At 37.3% G+C, this 20167-nt stretch overlaps 2 long non-coding RNA genes across 2 annotated transcripts in view; both read left to right on the forward strand.

Annotated features, from left to right (window-relative positions):
- The first annotated feature begins 7136 nt into the window (after window positions 1-7136).
- On the forward strand, window positions 7137-11223 carry LOC121069115. Its single transcript, XR_005819280.1, has 3 exons — window positions 7137-7266; window positions 10266-10373; window positions 11081-11223. It is a non-coding gene; the product is annotated as an uncharacterized LOC121069115 (long non-coding RNA).
- An 8294-nt stretch (window positions 11224-19517) lies between these two features.
- LOC121070017 overlaps window positions 19518-20167 on the forward strand; it is a 30583-nt gene continuing 29933 nt past the window's right edge. The window contains exon 1 of the long non-coding RNA XR_005819827.1: window positions 19518-19597. This is a non-coding gene — a long non-coding RNA (uncharacterized LOC121070017). The remainder of the gene's footprint in view (window positions 19598-20167) is intronic.

Raw genomic sequence — 20167 nt, forward strand, 5'->3', positions numbered from 1 at the left:
AAAGCCTTGTTCAGTAAAAAAGATCCTGCAAAAAGTTTTCTCTTGAGGCTTTTGAAGTCCACTTTGCTAGAAGTTTCTGTTCTTGTTTCTTGGTCTGAATGACCTTGAAAGTGAAAAAAAAATACATTGAGACCTAGTGTCTGTACTTTCTGTCTTGTCAGGGTGAAATTCTGATACACAGATGTAGAGATGTAATATTGTTTTGTTAGCAGAGTTGCTACAGGTGAAAATGTGGACACTTGTATGATTCCTAGAGGAGTGTGAGTAGAGAGTGTGTAGGTCATGTAAGTTACAAACCCACTGCGTTTCTGAAGGGACAAATTATTGTCAGAAATAGAGAAACAGGCTTTCCTATACTACTTCAGCCTGTCTGTACTACTGGAAAAAGAGCAGAAGAAAAAAGAAGAAACAGCAGGTTCTTTGCTTTTCATAGGTTTTTGAATTCAGCCCACTTTAAATTGTATGTGTTATGTGTCTGTGAATAGTATGCATTTATCATGCTTATCTACTGATTGTCTGATGTTGTTTATCTATTGCTTTCTCTAACTAATTCTTCATCTGCTCTTGCTTTCCCTCCTCCTTTCATCTTAGCGCTGTGCCTGTGCCACGTTATCCTGCTTTTTTCCAAAAATGATGCCACACTGGGCCACATGGGCATTACTTTGTTTGATTTGACTTTCTCTTTTGAATTCCCTGTCTTAGTTAATTCTATCCTGTTATGGAATCTGTAGCAAAGCTGAGACATTTTGGCACCTATGGTGTGATGATACCCCCCTTCTCTCTGCTTCTTCTCCGTTCTTTCCTACATGTAGATTGAGAGAGAAGAAATGAAACTAACCTTAGTAACTACTGGGACCACAACAGCTTTTCTACGCAGTCCTGAACTGTGGCCTCCTCTTGTCCTAGCGCAAAGTGTTACAGCACTTTGGGAACCCCAAATTCTGTACAAACTTGTTCTTCTAGTAAGGATCACTGAATACCTGGAAGATGATTTCTAACAGTCTTGTCTTGCATTGTATATATGTGTGCAAAGTGCTTACTTGCTACTTGGGACAGGCAAAGCTGTCACCTTGCCACAATCCAGGAAGCAAAACACACTTCAGGAAGTTACTCTGGCTAATGTGCAATGCTAAAACCACTGGAGAGAGGTACATTGGAAGCATGGAGAATATCACTCTAATAATAAAAATGGGGCTGAGTCAGTCAAAGCTCTAAGTCCTTTCATTTCTCCAGCTGAAGGGTAAGCAAGTGGAAGACTGCCCTCAAGCAAAGAGCAGGCAGCTGCTGCCTCAGGCAGCTCAGCTACTAAAGACACAGGTACAAGAGTCAAATCTTGTCTCCTCAAGAATCCGCTTCTTCCAGTTTCTGTCTCTGGAAAAGACAGTCCGGACCTGGGGATGCAGGCCCTGTCCTGTCAAATAGCTGACCCTGCTTTGAGCAGAAGGCCAGACTAGATGACCTCCTGAGGTTCCTTCCAAACTGAATTACCACATGATCCTTTGATAGTAGTCTTTATTGAATCACCCTTTGCTACAAGAAATCTAATAGTGTAAGGAAAACCATCAGTACAAGAATGGAAAGTAATTGATGGCAATAGGATTTTCCAGCTTTCTTCTATGATCCCTTGATTTTGTTGATCCTTCTATCTTTGATCAGTCTCTGTGTTTTTGCCTAAAGAAGCAATTACTGCTTTACATATGGGTTAAAGAATAAGAGTTACAGCCACAGAAAGTCCCTGTGTTTCTCTTGCTTCTGACCCTACTTAGGAACGCTATTTTCTATTACTGATGTTATTGCTATTAACTTGAGAGACGTGTGTTATTGGGTTGCCCAGCAGAACAGATTGGATCTGAATCAACATTGGACACCGTTACATTTTTGTTACCCTGGCTTAAAGACAAATACGACTGAAATTCATGTGGCCACCACACGTGAAACAAAGGTCTGGTAGTTGGAGTTCAGAAGTGGATTTACTGTAACGTGGAAGCACAGCCTAAGCATTTTCTTCTGAGTTGAAAAGGACAATGAGAGAACACAGTGTCTTCAAATACTTTGGAATAAAACCAGTAAGTTTTTTAGCCCTCAAATGCCTCTGTTTCCCTGGAGTACTTTTATATTTTATGACTGCATCCTGAAGCATCCTAGTGTGAGTTGAATGTTTTATGTTTCACATTGTACTGTGTGGATGGGAAATGCATCGCTCTTGTCTTTCCTCTTTTGGATTTTGATTTCTTATGCATTCCTTTTGGGTGGCACAAGCAGTTCAGAACTGGCTGATATGTATTTTTGGGGAGCATTTACAGAATTCACTTGCTATGAGATGTTATTGATACACATGAAAGGCCAGCTTTCTGGGGAAAACAAAGCATAGCCGTTTCTACTGTTAGTGTTGCCCATCACCTTCCTCCTCACTCGGAAGAAAGCCTGTAAAATGGCTGCAGTGATATTCTGCTGAGTATTAGTGATGAAATGAAGGACTTGTAGCATGTCAGCCTGCAGATCTCTTTGCTGATCTGCAGGCCAGGTGAAGTTATGACAGAGGACTCTGCAATGTGCTTTCCATGCTGTCCTGCCAGGACAGTTCATATTTTTTCCATGTGCATTTCCCTGGATGGGCTCTATGGAGCTTCGTTCATTGTACCCACAGTAGAAAATGTTTTTATCTAGACATTATCATTTTTTCGTAAAAGCAAAGAAGTGTTTTTAATGTATTTCTTCTAGTAGTTTTCTGGAACCATCTATTTAGAAAAAAAAAAGTGCAGAGAATTTCTTTTTCTCATTATTTAATATTATATTTTATATCAAGTACCAGAGGATTTATTAAACTGAATCCTTTCATTACCTTTTTATAATGAGAAAAGTTTATTAGAGAACATAGGGTCATAAAGCATTTTTCTATAAACATCTTAAATGCTCTATTTAGGCTTCAGTCTGCTCTTTCAACTCCTTCAGACAATATCACCTCAGTCACTCGCTGCCAGCCCGCCTAGTAATCTCTTCAGGCTGCTGATAAATGTCTGTTTTTCTTGCAGACCTCCCTGTGCCCTGCCTTCTGGCTTACTCTTACTGTTCCTTCTGGCATAACAGCTTCCTACTTTTCCAGTCCAGAAAGGATCCATTTGGGGACTCTGTGCTGACCTTCAGCACAAGGAGAATTCCAAAATGTAAAGGGGGAAATACCCATGTTTCCTCCGGCAAGTTTACCTGGGTTGAAGTCAGTGATTTCTCCCCCAAAAAAGTAAGTGCCTGCCTGCTATTTTTTCAAGCTGCAATTGCACTATTCTGTTCTGCTCCTGGTGGCCCAGGTGAAGGCTGTGGGCAGAGGAACTAATTTGCAGTCAGTGGGGTGTGAGTACAGCATTGTGCTGGACCTAGACCTGTTGTCACCTGATGCCAGTGCATGAGGTTGAGTGCACAGTATGGCCTTCGTGGACCGATTGTAGCTGAACAATCCTGTTGCACAGATTAATGTCCCAGCAACTAAATACTGGTTTCTGTATACAGAGGAAATAATACAACTTAAAATCAATTGGCACTGAAGAATTGAAGCATTTTGCTGCTTCCATTGTTTCTTTTGGGATGTCTTCTATGCACAAAGTCAAATGAATTCCAAATTTTGTCTTGAAAATCAGTGAAAATCTGTTTGTGAAACCGTTAATTATTTAATTATTATTTAATTATTAATTCTGAACACAGATCTTTTACTGAAATACTTGAGAGTTTTTATAATTTTCAAGGGAAAAAGCCTGGAGTAAAATATTATTTAGGTTTGTTGCCCAATGAGTCTACAGAGTTGCTGCATATACAGCAGTCTGTCACTTAGCTGTAGTCCCTGTATACCTGAAAGACATGTTTGTACTGCATTTTTCTATGTTCTTATCACTGATACAGCTGTATCCATCAGAAAAATGTTGGAGTACACAGATGCCTTTTCTGCACGAATAAAAAAGAATTATATTGTTTCATGTCTCAAAAGCTCCTCTGGCAACTATAACATCTTATTAATTCAGTGAAATTGGCAAATTGACTGTGTGGGAAGAGGTTCAAAAGTTGCATCAGTTGAATCTGAATTAGTTCCTGACTGAATGTTAGGTATTTCTGCTGTAGGCAACATACGCTACACTTGAGATGCTACCTTCCCATGTTTGGAACACTCTACCATTTGAAACTCTCAGAAGAATAACTGCATCTAGATCTTAACTTATAACGTAGAATTACTGCAGAAGTAACTTGTTGAATAAATCATGCATGCTTTTTAGGAAAGATAACTCTTACTATAATCTTCAAAAACCATGGTCAGGCCTTAAAAGTTTTAAGGAAAGGGAGAGAAGTAAACAGAAGTGATGAAGGAAGTTTGAAGTTATTTTAAAGACTAGTTATAATGCTTTTTAATTGATTATCAAGAAAGAGAAAATGTATACAGTGAGGGTATGGAAAATAATTGCAATAAATTTAAGTGTTTAAAATTAACTGTATTTGAGGAACTGCAGAAGCCTTTCTAATGATATACTATGTGTGTAAAGCTTCATTAGTAGGAAGTAATATGGTGAAAACAAGTTCCTTTCCTGAACAATTTTCACATCTAAGGAAACAAAAAAATCCTCAACAGATTATTGGAATAAAGCCTTTGGGATTGATCTTTCTTCCCATTTTTGACTTCTTTATAAAAATTGCAATACTAATGATAGTATCTACTCTTTAAAATTAATACAGGAAATAAATTGAGAAGGTTTGGATTATGGGATTCATAAGTGATCTGAAGCAAATGTTGTTTTAACTTCTGCAAATACAGAATTAAGTAGTGTTTTTTGTTTGTTTTTTAAAACTTACATACATAATGTTTCCTAACTAGAAAAGGCAGCACCTGAAAAAAATCATTGGAAAGTAAATTATCTAGGATGAGTGTGTATAACACACCAAGGACAAAATTGAGAGGAGACTAGCAGGCCTTGGGAAATCTTTAGAATGTATAAAACGTTTTCCTGTCTTCTCCAAAAGGAGTAGCATTTGTTTTTGGCTATGTACCTGGACACCAAATTTAAAAATAGCTGGGTTCCTTCCTGCCTGAGGAAGAGAGAAAGACATAAGCCAGATTTATTGGCTGACCTACAAGCTTTACATTTAATTTCTTTCTGGTCACATTTCTTGAAGACATTGCTTTACAGACAGGGTGGTCAAAGGAGCAGTTCCTCTGCTGATCCACATTAATCTAGATATTTACAGACTTATATGCAAACGTATTTGTTCAGGTGCCGCATTCGGAGGAATACACGCTCCCTCCAAAACATTTGTCTACACAAAAATACTTTGCACAAATACTCCCAGAAAAGCGAAACAAAATTAAGCTTGCTTAATAATACAGGGGGGATTTTCCAAAGTGCTTAGCGTCGCTTGGATTATGCTCCCCATTGTTTGTGAGAGTTTTATCACTGCCTGCAGTGAAAGAAGAGTCAGATTTAGCTTAACCCTGTACAGAATTATATTAGTCTTTGCTTCCACTTTTTTTCGTAAGAATTGGTGGAGATTCATTTACACAGTGGTACCTAACGGGTAAAGATTCTTCTGATGTAGGATGCAAAATGCATCATATGGTTTCCCTGGCGTTTTATCATGAAGTTATTCTCTGAGGCAGCATCTGCCAACCACAAAGAGAGATGGTAAGAGGAAGGACAGATACATATTGATTTTTCAACTCAGTATATTTATAGTGCATAAGAAGATAGCTCACTCCAGGAGAGGTGTCCTGAAGCAATAGTAATAAATAAAGTGACACAGCAGCAACTGGCTTGCTTTTTGGGAAGAGTTGAGGGAGTGTGGGGGCTGGTCCTGACATATTCAATGAAATTTAGGAAACATATACTCTTGAGTAAAGCTGTCCAAGATGATAATACTTTTGCTACCATTTGCTCCTCAAAATAACATTTTATTATAACAATATTTGACTTTCAGAAAAAAATAAAAAATCCAAGCACAAACTTAACTCTGTGATCTATGATTGTTTATGTAGTGCTGATACAGATTAATGTAAGTTTTGCAACATTATTTACCTATTAATGACGATGGTGTCCAATTGTATGACTAAAATAGATGTCTAAAATTTATATAATAACTGATCATGCATGTCTACACAGTTGCAGATATGCACACTCTATATAAATATATATAAATATGCATGGGGTTTTGTGTATCATACCTGTCATTTAAATATACAAAGACATATGAACTTTACAGAACTTTCCCATTTTGGGAGATGTTTCCTAAAGGCTCTCATACCCACTGCACTGCATTGGTTTCCAGCACCACAGTCAGTGTAACTTTTAATCTTAAGAGTAAATCTGTTTATAAAAACAGAGGTATTTGGCATGTGCTAGCATACCTGTCTTAACTCATTCTACTTAGCATGATAAAATAACTGTGAAGCTGAGATGGCACAGGTTTTTATATATATCAGAAATGGAATACCAACTCTCCCAAGGCCGTGGTTATAAACTGTGATCCGAGACACAAGGTAGAAACCATGATACTTTTTATTCACTTCTGTTTTTACTTGAATTGGTTAAAGATAGGACACGTACTGTCACATGTGCTTCAATCACCATTTTCTTTTTTGATGACACCTAAAGTCATTGCAGGACTTTTGAAAATCTTCTCTATACCACTGAAATACAAGCAAGGAACAGAAGATCCCAACTTTCAACATTTCCATTAGAAGATCAGAATTTGGAGAGAGAGAGAACAAGCACTGAGACTAAAAGAGCTGTTGATTACACTATAATTCAGAAATTATTAAGTAATTTCTTATTTTGCTGAGTTTCTGTCATCTTTTACCTAGTGATTCTAAAGCCTTGTTGGTGTCTGCATGATTGTTTATGGAGCCATATGAAATTTTTGTATGTTCAGAGGGCGTATTTTTTCATTTTCTTTTGATTGTTCTGCATAAAAAAAGTGGCCAAATTGACAGAAATAGCAATAGTGGGATAAGAAGACATGACCAGAAATTTTCTGAAGAACCTGCATCTAGTTCTAAAAATGGAATGGCCTCTGGACAATTGTTTCCCTTCTAAGTAGGATTTAAAGTTTACGTGACTGGAGAACATGTCTTGTTTCCTTCTGATTCTTAATTTCTTTGTTTTCCAGGCACCTCAAGTATCACAAAAAGGCTAGGAACCTTGCATCCAGAGCTGAATATGGGCTGTTTGGTTTTCTCGCATGAATGAATTTGCTTTCAGCTGAGAATTTACTTTTAACAAATAAGCTGTTTTACAGGTGAGCAAAATCTATCATTCCAAGTGCTAAGCTGTGAGCAACGGTTCTTTCAGTGCTCAAAACTGAAAAGTTGGAAACAGCAACAGATTGGCTGTGAGATGAAGTGTCTTTGCTAACAGTAGGAGGGGTTTTCAAGTAATATGGATTTTAATCACCAGGTTATCATAACTATGACCCTCAGTTTCTGATGTGTGTATTTCCAATACCAAACGGAATCTATGAGAAGTCTTAAGACACAGCATGATTAAGTCAAGCATATAAAGACATGGATCTCTGAGGACCTGGGACTTGAACCCAAGTAGGACTGATTTGCTTTCCAGTTTTTGAAGAGCTCACGTTAAAACACGCAGCTCAGTCAATAGAGCTCAAGAGATAGCTTTTACATTGTAGTTACACTGTGTCTGTAATAGGGTTCAGTTATTTTGCTAACTGTATGTGAGGGATCTGCAAAAAATCTCCAGATTTGTAGGAGAAAAATACAATGAATGCAATCTGCTTCATATAACTGTCTGTAGTGAACAATAAAATGGCTGTAACTGGGATCATTTCTTCCCATATGGAAAAAATATAAGTTTTCTATGTATTTGTAATACATTTGCTTAAAATTTATGGCACATATATTTAAAATATATATCCCCTGTATAAAATACTGTATGTTTAAAATAGGACAACTTTGCCAATATTCATAATATTTCAAATATGTGGTATAACAAAATGCATTCAAAGTATCATTAAAAATTGATACTTTTGGAACATTTAAAGAGTAGTTATATGTTGTCCTGAGTATTTTTAAAGAGACGTCTGCGTGGAAGGTTTTTGAGAGATAACTTATGAACAGAAAATAGAGATTGTTTTCCCACCTTTCTGTAGAACCTGTGATAAAATTTAGTCCAGAATAATAGTATTTAACAGATTGAAGGTTTTTTTCATGTTATCTCCCTGTGCTTTGTGTAGTAGCAATGTAATACTTTTTATCAGAGAGACTCAGTAGAAAGTCCTGACTTTCCTGTGCTCCAATGATGCAAAGTATTCATAGCCTTGTCTAAACCCAGATAAGCCATATTTACAGCTGTTTTGAGTTGCCAAAGGAGTGCAAAGCAGATGGAACTTATTGGTGAATCTGGTCTTATATCTTTTCAGTGCGTTCAGAAACCAATGTGGTTGTGTGTTTAAAAAAAAAAAAAAAAAACCCACCACAAAAACATAGAGCAGGTTGCTCTGTGTCACACTACTCTAGAATTCTGTGTGAAGGGCTGTTTTGTATCCTGAAATAAGAAGCCAGCATGGTTTAGAAGTAACAGTGCTTTGATGTGCAATGTCTGGACCAAGCTCTGCCTTCAGAGATAGGATATAAGTAACTGGGAGCAATACATTTGCTTTGATGGGCAGATTTTTTTTTCTTCTTGGAAGTTGCTCAGAAATGAACCTGGAGCACTAATTCTCTGATAGCATTTTAACAAAAATGGAGAGAATAATTGAAGGTCCAGGAAATCCTTCGACAGCCAAATGGTGCGGGGGTGAGCAAGTTATGCCTAAAGCTGAACATGAAATAGATTTCCAGGCCTACTGAAAAAAAAAAAAATGGGAGTGGAGAACTTTTCCTACTTTATATTTGGATGAAAATAGCGATTAGAATTAAAAAAAAAAATAAAAAAAAATAATGAACAAGAACCTTCTACCCATAGATTGTGTAGCTTGCTTCAGCTTTGCAGGAGCCTGATATTCAAGACCTTCTCTCTTAGTTACACCAGGATTACACCCTATTTTTTGTACCTGAGATGAGACTCCTGATGTCTAGCCTTTCAGACATTGTAGAGGGGGTAGTGGAAAGAAATCTTGGTGTTTAAACAGAATTTGTGTCATTGAAGTTTAAATTGATACAGTCCTAGAAAATGTTTGGTTTTGGCAAATCTGCCGTATTTGAAGAGAAATGATTTTTTTCCCCCCATTTTTTTTTTTTTTTTTAAATCTTAACAGCTGTAGTTAAGTAGCTGTTTTGGGCCAAATTTGCTTCAGCACGCCAGCACCTAAATCCTGTGATTCATGTACTAAGCATCTAACAATGAAATTCCACTTTTCAAAAGTCATGTTCAGCTGCTGCCCAGCCCCAGTGCTTCTTGATGCCTCAGGTTGCTGCACCAAAGTTTCTTGGGTTCCAAAAGCACTGTGCCCAGAAATGCCTTTTGTTTCTGGGGTATTAAATGTCAGTGTGCCATGCTCTCATCATTCTCTTGCCCGAGTGAACCAGTGGGGTGCAAGTTCACATGAACTGGCTGAGCACACCTAATAAATAGCGCGGGCTCCCTGAACAGAGGAAGCTCTGCCGTGGCTGCTCCCATCTTATACAACTGCTCAGCATTTTGTCCCATCTCCAGGATGATGATTGAGTTTTTCTCTCTGCCTGAAGTAAATCAAACACTTCTGCTATGATGCCTAGCTACTGGAATATGGGAGACGGAAGATGATGCTCTCCCATTCCGTGGATGCCATTAACGTGTGCAGTGCTCCAAGGAGTACATACAACGTGCTTTACTGCTTAACCCAAGATTTTGAAATGTTTACTAGAACAAGGACTGTAGCTCAGTGTTCCCTCATGCTGGGAAGGTCCATGGTGATCTCATGTTCACTCTTTGCTCCAGTTACTATATAATAATATTTAATAGAAGGGACTGAGACTATTTCTCTATAAGCTATAGAATATTTTAGAACATGGAAACATCTTGTGGATATTAGGGCACAGAAAAGCTAAGCAGCTTGTTTAAGGGCATACAAAGAGATCCTAACAACTGAAAAAGGAATATGCACCTTTTCGTACCTTGTCCTCTATTTTAGCCATGAACTCTGTTTCCTTGGTCAGTAACAGTACCAAAGGTATTTACAACTTTGGTATTTTCCTGTAAACCGAGTTTTTGCTCTCTTGATTTTATCCTGAATGCAACACCTTTACATGGCACTTAGGTGTGCAACGGCAGTCGTGATCAGCTGTGTTTATTTTGCAGGATGCAAAGGTGGAAGGGGTGGAGTGTCTTATGACTTACTACACTGTGGGTGCAGCCACTGACATGATTTCTGGATCCTCATGTATCTGCCTTGCTTGTTTGGACAAGGTAATCAATTCTCATGGTCCTGTACCCTTCATTCATCCCAGAAACTCATTTGTTACTCTGCCTTTACTACTTTAGGGAAGATGACAGGCAGTTTTTCCTTTTCAGATGTTTAGCTCCTTTAAGTACCTTCTGGACAGGTCTACATTGTTCTCAGCTTTTTTCCTAGACTACCCAGATGCTGCCTGGAAACAATGGGACTGAGTTAGACTATTTTTGAGGGAAGGAGAGCTTGACTGAGTGAATACCGGGAGCTATTTAGAGCTGCCTCAGACAGGTTATTTATTTTCCCCTCAGGATATGGAATAGTGTCTGTGGCTTCACACCTGTTGAGCTCTGGTGGGCTCCATGCTAAAGAGCTCTAGTGGCAAGGGAGAAACAGGGCTTTTTTCTTCATTTCCTACAAATTTAATTATTTTGAAGGGATTGTCAACTCGATTGTGAACATGTTTTGACATTTTTGTTGACTTTTAAATTTCTTTTCCATTAAATGGTTAGACAGTTAAAAAGTTAGGCATGGAAATCATAATATACTGTAACTAACTACGTAAAATCCAATAATAAAATTATGGGGAAAAACCCTGAAGACATTAATAAAGTAATATAGAAAAAAAGTAAAAAATGAACAAACAACAACAACAACAAAAAAACAAAGCATGGTGTATTTCATAATTGCATTAGTCAAATAATCACGATTTTTTTTTTCATAGAAAGAAAGCCTACTTATAGATTAAGCAACTATTAGGAAACTCTGTCTCCAGATGTCTCCATCACTTGAAGAAGCACTGCAAGCTGTATTCTGTGTGAAGGAGACTTCCTTCTCTGTAACTCTCTTCTAAGGGCAAGGAGGAAGTATAGGGATAGCATCTTCTCAGGTAATAAAATGTTGGGGAAGAATTGTTGGAGGGAAAGGATTAGGCATTTGGAATCAGCTGAAATTGGGAATAGTTTTATGCTTGTTGTAATGTAAAAGTGCATAACTTTTTTCTGTGTTTTGAAAATGTATTATCCTGTGAGCTTGTAAAGGACAACAAAAGACCTAAAAATACATTGGATCAAATAGTTTTGTATTTTCATTCAGAGTCTTATGTATTTCAGTTCCTGTTTTCTCACTGTTATAAACAGTATTCTTTAAATTCTTCTTTTTTTTTCTTTTTTTTTTTTTTTTTCTTTTTTTCCCCTGCGATTCTGTACAGGTCATGTAGATGTCTACTAATCATTAAATGGCATCAAATGAATGTGCATAATCAAACTCCCACAAACAGGATTACTTGCTGTATGTTGTGCTTACTGTTAAGTATTTACAGGTTCAATTAATTGGAAGTTAAACCTGGAGGCATGTTTCTAACTGTGGCCAATAATATACATCCTTTGAAAAATCTTGGTTAAGTTGCTTGAGTAACATAATGAACAGCCTATTTTAACAGAATAATAACAATCCAATCAGACTAAATCTTAAAGCAAACCAAATACTAATTGTTTTCAACAAATTTCCAATGAAACGGTTAACTTTCCAATACTGTTCGATTATGATGATTAAACTTAAAAATCCAGAATTATTAAGAGAGTAATCTTACAGCTCTTTCTATCCATCAAAATCGAGGACCACTGTAAATCTCAGGAGAAACTCTTTTCTCACAAGAGTTATTAGACCAATTCTAAATCAGCTGATGGCCAAAATGAACCTCTAAAATTTTAGAAGTTCATAAAATGTTAAGTACATATTTTTTACGCCATTCATAGTTGTTCTGGAGGACAGCTTAATCTGTCCTCTCATCAGCATTGTTTTTTTGGTTCCCAAAGGAATATTCTACAGTATGTTTCCTTTGACATATGATACATTTCAGCATAATCTGTTGCAAGATGGTTATGTGAAATATATAGAAGAAATGTTTTGCAATAAGATTTTGGTTATTTCAGGAAAAATTAACTGTTAGGCCCAGGTACCAAAACCTGTAAAATTCCTTAGAGTTGGCTGAACTAGTAACCACAGGACCCTTTTATGCACTTTGAGTTTTGCGAAAGCAAAAGCAGAAACCTGAATGGAATGCTGAAATGAGTATTAGAGCTCATATGGATGAAGAGCTGCTATAAGACCCATCTCAATTTTACCTTTATTTTGCTAAACTATATATAGATTAGGCACAGTCATGTCCATTAGTAATTTCTGTCTTCCCCTCATGTAAGCATAAAACTAGTTTAACAGAGTTTCCTGGGAAGAGCATGATGCATCCAAAACACACAAGTCCTCATCCAGCTTCCTGTCTGTAGGTAATGCTGCAGTCATTTTGGATTAGCGATAAACGGTCATGAAATTGGAAACAGGTTCTCCCAGCTTTACACAAGAATCTGCAAAAACATGAATACTTGTACCCAGAAAGTGTGATTCCAATTCAAACATCATAAAATAATATACAGTGCATGCTTAACTGCATGCAGGGCCATAAGAACATATTAAATGACATTGCCAGATGCCAAAGACAAATACGGTTTCAGCATTCAAGTGCAGAGGAACCTGGAGGAGTCTATGGTTTAGCTTGAACTACTGTCAGGGCTTTATTTCTATAAAATTATTTTCTTCCCCCATCAATTTTTGCCCTTCATTTCTGTTATCATTCCACTTGTTCCTGGCACTTATGTTTAAATGTCATATCGTACATCTGAACCAGTTCTGATACAGCCTGAGCACTGTTCTGCCGCGCTACTGTCACCATTCCTTGAACCTCTTAAGTGTGCAAGTCCCCTCCTGGAAGTACAAAGTGGTAGAGATACCAGGGAAGTCCTCATCAGGCTTAATGCACAATGTAAGTGTGCTTTTTTTCTTTTTCTTCCCCCCTTCCTCTCCCCCCAGGCTTTTTGATTGAATTACCACCCACAAGCTTTCAGCTGAACAGGTTTCATTCTTGTTCTGAGGTTGTGCAAGGTTGGGAGATCTGAGAGATGAGAAGGTGGATACAATCATCTTTGGTTCTTCATACAGCTACAGTAGTTTCTACAGGGTACTACTGGGATCATAAAAACGACAATTAGAAATGTTGATCTGAACACCAGCCCTGTCCAGTTTGAGAGAACACAGGTAGTACAGTGAGTGATTCATACTATTCATTATTCTAAGGATTTGGAGCATGAAATTATTCAAATTTAGAATCCAAACTAAAGAAATATTTCATAATAAAATGATGCAAGTTGGGAGGGAATAATCTGAGAAATCACTTACTCTGGCTATCTCATCAAAAAATTGGGGTGCATGTGTTTGTGGGGGGGTGTCATTTGCCAGCAAATAAATCTAAATCTGGAACTCAGCTGAAGTAGTCCAGTATGAAAATCAACATCTTTTTGCTCATGCTTCTTGAAATGTTTAGGCTGCAAAAGATGAATGCTAACAAACCAAAAAGAAAGCTATGAGGAAGACCTGTAAAAAAGACAAAACTAGCCAGACTGTTGCCTTCCAAAATGCTTTCATGTTTGAAAGGAGTTAAGGATTTTCGAAGGTTTTGAAAGTGGCCCTGACATATGACTTGAGAGCCAGATGATAATATCTGTCCCAGTAGGAACTGAATCAATACCCTAACAATATAAATCAATGACCTTCAGCTGAAAACAAAAGATCCCACATACTTACCATTATAAATGTAGGTTAAATTCTGTGACTTGATTTTTTTTAATTTATTTTTTATCACTATCAATGATATCATTGCTTCTGTATGGTAAATGCACACTTGTTTCATACCCTGTAAATGCACAGTTGCTTCATATCCTGTAATCTGTCACACCAATGGAGTTTTTGCAGTTTTCCCACCTAATGCCACTCTCAGGGTACTGGGGCAGTGACAAATTTGATAGAGTCTTGTTCTCTCAAATAATCCATATTGGCCATTCATCATATCTAGTGTGATATTCTTCTCCTAGAAGACTAGGGCAAATACTTCAGCAGCCAGAGGTAGAATTGAAAGGCCATGTGGTAAGAGGTCTGCAGCTCTGACGTGACTGAGTCTTGAGCAAAGATCCAAGTTCTGTTTATCCACACCCCTGGAAAGCACTCCTGCAAGCTGGTGAGTGAATCTTCAGCCATTTGCTTTTCCCTTAAGCTCTTCAATAAAGGGTCTTCTACCTTTTTTTTTCTTTTTTCTTTTTTTTTTCTTTTCTTTTTTTTTTTTTTTCGCAGCAAAACTTTGAAATTTCTTGCCAAAAACTTTCAATGTGAATGGAAATTTGATTTGCCTAGGAGTAGACTCATATTTTGTCTTTGACCTTTCTCCTTTATGGATGCAACCACTCCTCCAAAAGTTAGGTACAAAAATAAGTTAGCATTGTGAAACATGCACCTAGTGATTTTCTCATGAAGCAGAATCAAACCCTTACCACCATCTACTTGAACGTTGTAAGATGGATTTTCTGTACAATTTGAATAGTCCAATTTCTTCTACAGTGTCTAATTTCACAGATACAAATGATAAAGGAGGAATATGGAAGCCTTGTGGATTTACTGGTAAAACTCCATCTCAAACATATCTGTCATGGTACTTGTGAGAATCATTCTACTGTTATACTTTCTTTCACATACAACAGCAGTGGCAGAAGCCCACGATGTTATTTCACAGTCACATTCTGGATTTGGTTTAGTAATCTCAAATTAAGTGTCAAGTGTAGGAAAAGTCCCCCAGATAATTCCTTCAATTTTCTGTCTGGTCTTAGATACTTATCTTTAGAATGTGAACTCAAACAGACATGCTAAAGCATCGTGGAGAAAATAAATAAGTAATTTTATACCAGGTCCTTGTTTTAGGTATGTTTGACTATGTTAGTTATGTTTGACTATGTTTCTGCCCTTTTTACTATTTTAGGCAAGTTTTGTTTACTTATGTTGTCCCTTATCAGCAAGCAAAGCAGTTATTTTTTGTAAGAATAACAAAGATGATTCTCTAGGATTTCATTTCTTAAGTTTTCAGATACTACTCCCATTCCCAGAGAGATGAGTTTGAATAAACTAACTAGTAATATAGTTAAGATATTGGCAGAGTATTTTGTTCTAATATCAACTGTATTAGCAGTTACTAATGCTAATAATTAATTAATTAGCATTACTATTACTAAGGGATTAATTTTACCTGTAGCCTTTTTTTCTTTTATTTTTTCTTTCTTTTTTTTTTTTTTTTTCCTTTTTAACCTAATAAAGAAAAAATATCTAAGAAAACCAAGAAAAAAATCCCAAACCCCTAGATGCCGGTAAGCTCTAAGGGGCTAGGTTATATTTGCAAAGTTAAATAACCAAACAGAAAAAATGCTAGCTAGCTTCAATGAGCCAGATACTTGAACTTTCACAAAGCCAATGTTGATCTGCTGCTTTTGCAGAACCACCACACTGTATAGGTCATAAAGGATCAACTAGGAACATAAGGGAAAGCACATATATATATATATATATATATATGTGTATATATATATATATAAACACAACAGTGCTGACTTGGGCATGCGTAATCTTTCTGGAACTGCAAACACAGAAGGCAGTAGCTTATGTGGCATGCTTCTTGTCAAACTGCTGCCCTGCTTTTCTTTAGGGGATCTGAAGACATACAGTTGTGTAAATGGAATTCCTCATGTCTAAAGCTTTCCTTCCTTCATAGCAGTTCTGCTGCAGACACAGTTCATACTCACTGCACTGATGTAACCTGCAAGCTAAATTAGTGGGCTAACCAGTATGAATGGTGTAAACTGAGGTAGGCTGGGAATCGCCCTGCAGCAACAGATGCTGTCTCTCAGCTCCATGGTCTGTTAATTGCACCAATTTTCTTATCTGCTGTGGATCCAGATGTCTTACCTGGTGACACCTACATCAGCTGGAGATGGGTTCAAGCTGGTCTCAGTCAGAGCTGTGATGGTGACAGCAGTTAGTGAGGGGAAATAGAGCAAAGTAGTGAATCTGCTTGTTCGATCTAGCAATTGCTGTGAGACTTCTGGGGGCTTTTGTCAGTATTCCTACATCTACAGCCTTAGCAGGAGGTAAGGACAACCCAAATGCAGGTTGGCACTTAGGTTTACCCATGTTAGCTATTCCATATTTGAGGTCTCCACGGCATTCCTTCCTCAGGGGAGGTGTTGAATAAAAGAAGGTAATAAAATACTTCAGTGAGCCATGTAAAATACGTAAATAAATAAACCTTGATTGTACATATTTTTTTTCCCAGTCCCTCAGGGACTGGTGGACCTAACACTGATTTATTTTGCTTTGGGTTATGTAATGACTGTAGAGGTTCTGGTGGTGGAATTTTAACCCTTTCTGTTCTGGACAACCTATACACTGACCTTAAGTTTTCCCACGGGAAATAGGAGAATTTGCTTAATCTCTTTGTATGGGGCTAGCCACGGGTTATTGAAAATGACCTGTTGTTATTGTGCCAGTGAATAAAATGTCACAAGTAATTTTGGCAGAACTAAAGAACAAACTAATTGAAGGACCAGTCAGTGAAAGTCAGAAAAAAATCATCTGTTTTTAATATCTATATAGGCTCAAAATCAGCTTTTATTTCACGTATAAAGATATAAACTCTGAGGTATGCACAGCTCTTTCTAGTATTACCTATGGCACTATTTTTATGAAGTTGCATTAAGCAATCTGATCAATAATCAAAGGCATCTAGATTCAAATTTAAAGGCAAATTGCATTGGTTGTTCCTGCTTCAAAAGGAACGTTAGATGTCTGAAAGGAACAGGCTTCTCTTAAAAAAGATTATTTTTAGGGGATATCTAGGAAAAAAAATATAGCAAAACCAGTTTGCAACTGGCAATGTAGGATTATGTATTTATGAATCCCCAGGCCACATGTTGCATGGAGTTGAAGCAATTCCTTACCCTTAGAGATGGCTGCTCATAACTTAAGAATGTGTAAATACAGAACACTCCCTGAATAAATACTATGGTTAGGAGCCAAGGGTTCTGCAAGTTAACAATGAGTTATTGTTGCTGTTATTGTTTATGATACCTTTTAATGGAATCGAAGAAGCAAGATGTAGCAGGTCTACACAGGAATGGATGTATTACAATGGGGAAAATTTGCACAGAGGCTGCACTTGGTCTGCAAATTGTTTACTGGTAAATGACATCATACACTATCTACTCACTCCCCAGCACCTTTTATTTATAAAATCCCAATGGACTGTGGCCTTTTATTTCTTTAACAACCTTCAAAAAGGGCCTGGCTAATGTGGAGTTGCAGACTTTCATATGATGAGAAGTTCCTGCCAGTTTATACCCTTTATTCTTTTAGTGTGTGTCATGAAAATAAATCTGCTACCTCCATCAAGATTTTCTGAAGAACAAAGTGCGAGGACAAATTCTTTTCAGCATTACACCGAGGCAATGTGACTAACTAAGGACTGTATGATGTAACTGGGAGCAGTTTGGCTTTTGCTGTATAGTATATGTATAATAGAGATGAATGGAAAAGTCAGCAAGGGAATATTTTAGGCTGAGTGTCAGGAGTTGTTTCTTTTTACAGTGAAATCTTTTACAATAGAGAATAGTCCCTGGAGAAAAATGGTGGGAGCTCCTTTACTCGAGTCATTAAAAACTGGACAAACCTCTAGGAACACTGGAACAGTCTTGGATTGGCAATGATATGAACTATGAGCTCTTTTTCATCCCCAATTTCCATGAAAGACTGATAGATTGACAACTGTTGAGGTAGTTTTAGTGGTGTACTGCTAATGCAGCTCTTACATTTGCCAGACCAGGTTTCCAAAAGACATTTGGACAACAGTGTCTGAAGTTATTCGTAAATTACACAGCATGATGCCAGCAAAACTCTGTTCTTCAGGGAGGTGGCTTTCAGCAGAAAGAATTCAGTATGTTCACTGTTGTCCTCATCAGATTTTTTGCTTGTTTTTCTCTTGGGCAACTAGGTCCATGTGAAAGACTTTCCTGTGAACTAATGGAACAATGGTCATGATGTACCCATTAAACGTCACCCAAACTGAGCCCCTGTCTATCACTTCAATCACAGTTGCTATGAAAAGTGCCTGGCTTGGAGGATCTCTTCAATAAGTTTTAGAGTAGTTGATGTGCCTTGGCCACACTAACGTCACCTCCCTAGTAGAGAGGATTTATTTACTTGTAGGGGGAATAGGGAAATCTGAGAATTAACTGAGAATGAATTGGAAAGGAGTTTCCACCTGACCAAAAAGTTAAGGAAGCTTAGAAGTGAAATAAGAGCATACAGATGGAAACATTTCCCATTGCTGGTGTAGAGCCTTTTATAGAGAATTTAAGCCATTTAATACTCACTTGCTTTTCTCATTTGCCTTTCACAGATCCTTTAAAAGTAGTTCACGGGTGCTGATGAGAACCAGTAGTCTATGTTCACAAACATCCGTGAAAGGAAATGGAAGTGAACAGCTGTGCTCTGTACAGTGATTTTTGTTCATCAGAAGGTGACTTCTACTCAGTTTTCTCCTCTGTCTTTAAAAGTAGCCATTACTGGAGCTTGTCTTCTCACTCGCTTCAAGTTTTTGAAGTTGACAACTGTAAGTTAAATGTAAACAGTATGTCTTACCAGAAAAATTCTGAGTAGCCTGGGTTGATGCATGTTGTAGGTCTCTGCTTCTGGCAGAGAAAGTGCCTCTGCTGTAGTTGCAGCCAAGGAGCTCCAACAGTAAACAAGGAAAGAGAGAGGTGGATCTGCTTCCCTTTAAATAAAGGTTCTCCATTGCTACAGGAAAATAATTGGTGTTTCATGCCTTGTGATCCTTTTTGTGTTCTCATTAAAAGTACACCAAGGTCTGACTTCTTTATGAAGTTTTATATTATGACTAGCTTGGATTTAAGGAATCCTTTTGGATTCTCTGAACACAATACAGAACTGCTGCTGATCTCCCTGTCCTCACTAATGCTGAGTCATGTATCATTTCTTTGTTTTGTATGTGTAGAATGCACGACAGTGTTAATGTTTGTAAGAATAAATGAAATAAAACTTCATCACCAGATGTCCTGCTCAATATAATTATTTCAAAAGTAGATAAGTATATGATACACCTGTACAATAATTATTAGAAACTGCATATTAGCTGCTTTAGCACAGATGTTCCTGATAGTGGCATTTACTTTTGTTATTCCTTCCAGGTGGAGAATTTATTGCCTGTTGATGTTAATCTCTGACTCTTTTCCTTCTCTTCCATGTTGGCTCCAGAAATCAGGATGTAAACCTTAGCTGAAGGTGGCTAAAATCCCAGGTAAAGATGAAATCTATTGTATTATTTAAACCATGCTTGGAATTGGCAGTCAAGAAACTGCAAGTTAGCTTATTTAGTTAAACAATATGCCAGGATTGTCTTGTTGTGGAATTAGATAAAGCCAAAAAGTTTTAGTTGAAGAATGTAGGGTGTGAGAGAAAACAAAGGTAAGCATGTTTCCTGCAAGACACAGTGGACCAAATTAATCTTAGAGTTATATTTTTAAATTTATTTTAAATGAAAAATATAATGATTATAAGAAACACTATGTTTGAATTGAAACCAAAAGAAAAAAGGATTGTAAGTGGCTCAAAAGAAAAAAATGTGACTATTAGTACCTTTATTAGAAATATTTATAAAACCTTTAATCAGATTCAAGTTTTAGAGCCATAATGCAGTGTTTGCATGGTTTCAAAGAAGACCACTGCTGCTTACTACTGCTATTCTGTCACTTGCAGATGAGCTGGGAAGCATCTGCTCATCTTATGTCATTTAATTTGAAGAAGTACTTTTTAGGAAAAAAGAGGAAGAAATTTGGAAGAGGAAGCAAAGATCTTAACCAGTGAATAA

Source organism: Cygnus olor, chromosome 4, assembly GCF_009769625.2.
Source record: "Cygnus olor isolate bCygOlo1 chromosome 4, bCygOlo1.pri.v2, whole genome shotgun sequence".
Classification (NCBI taxonomy): domain Eukaryota; kingdom Metazoa; phylum Chordata; class Aves; order Anseriformes; family Anatidae; genus Cygnus; species Cygnus olor.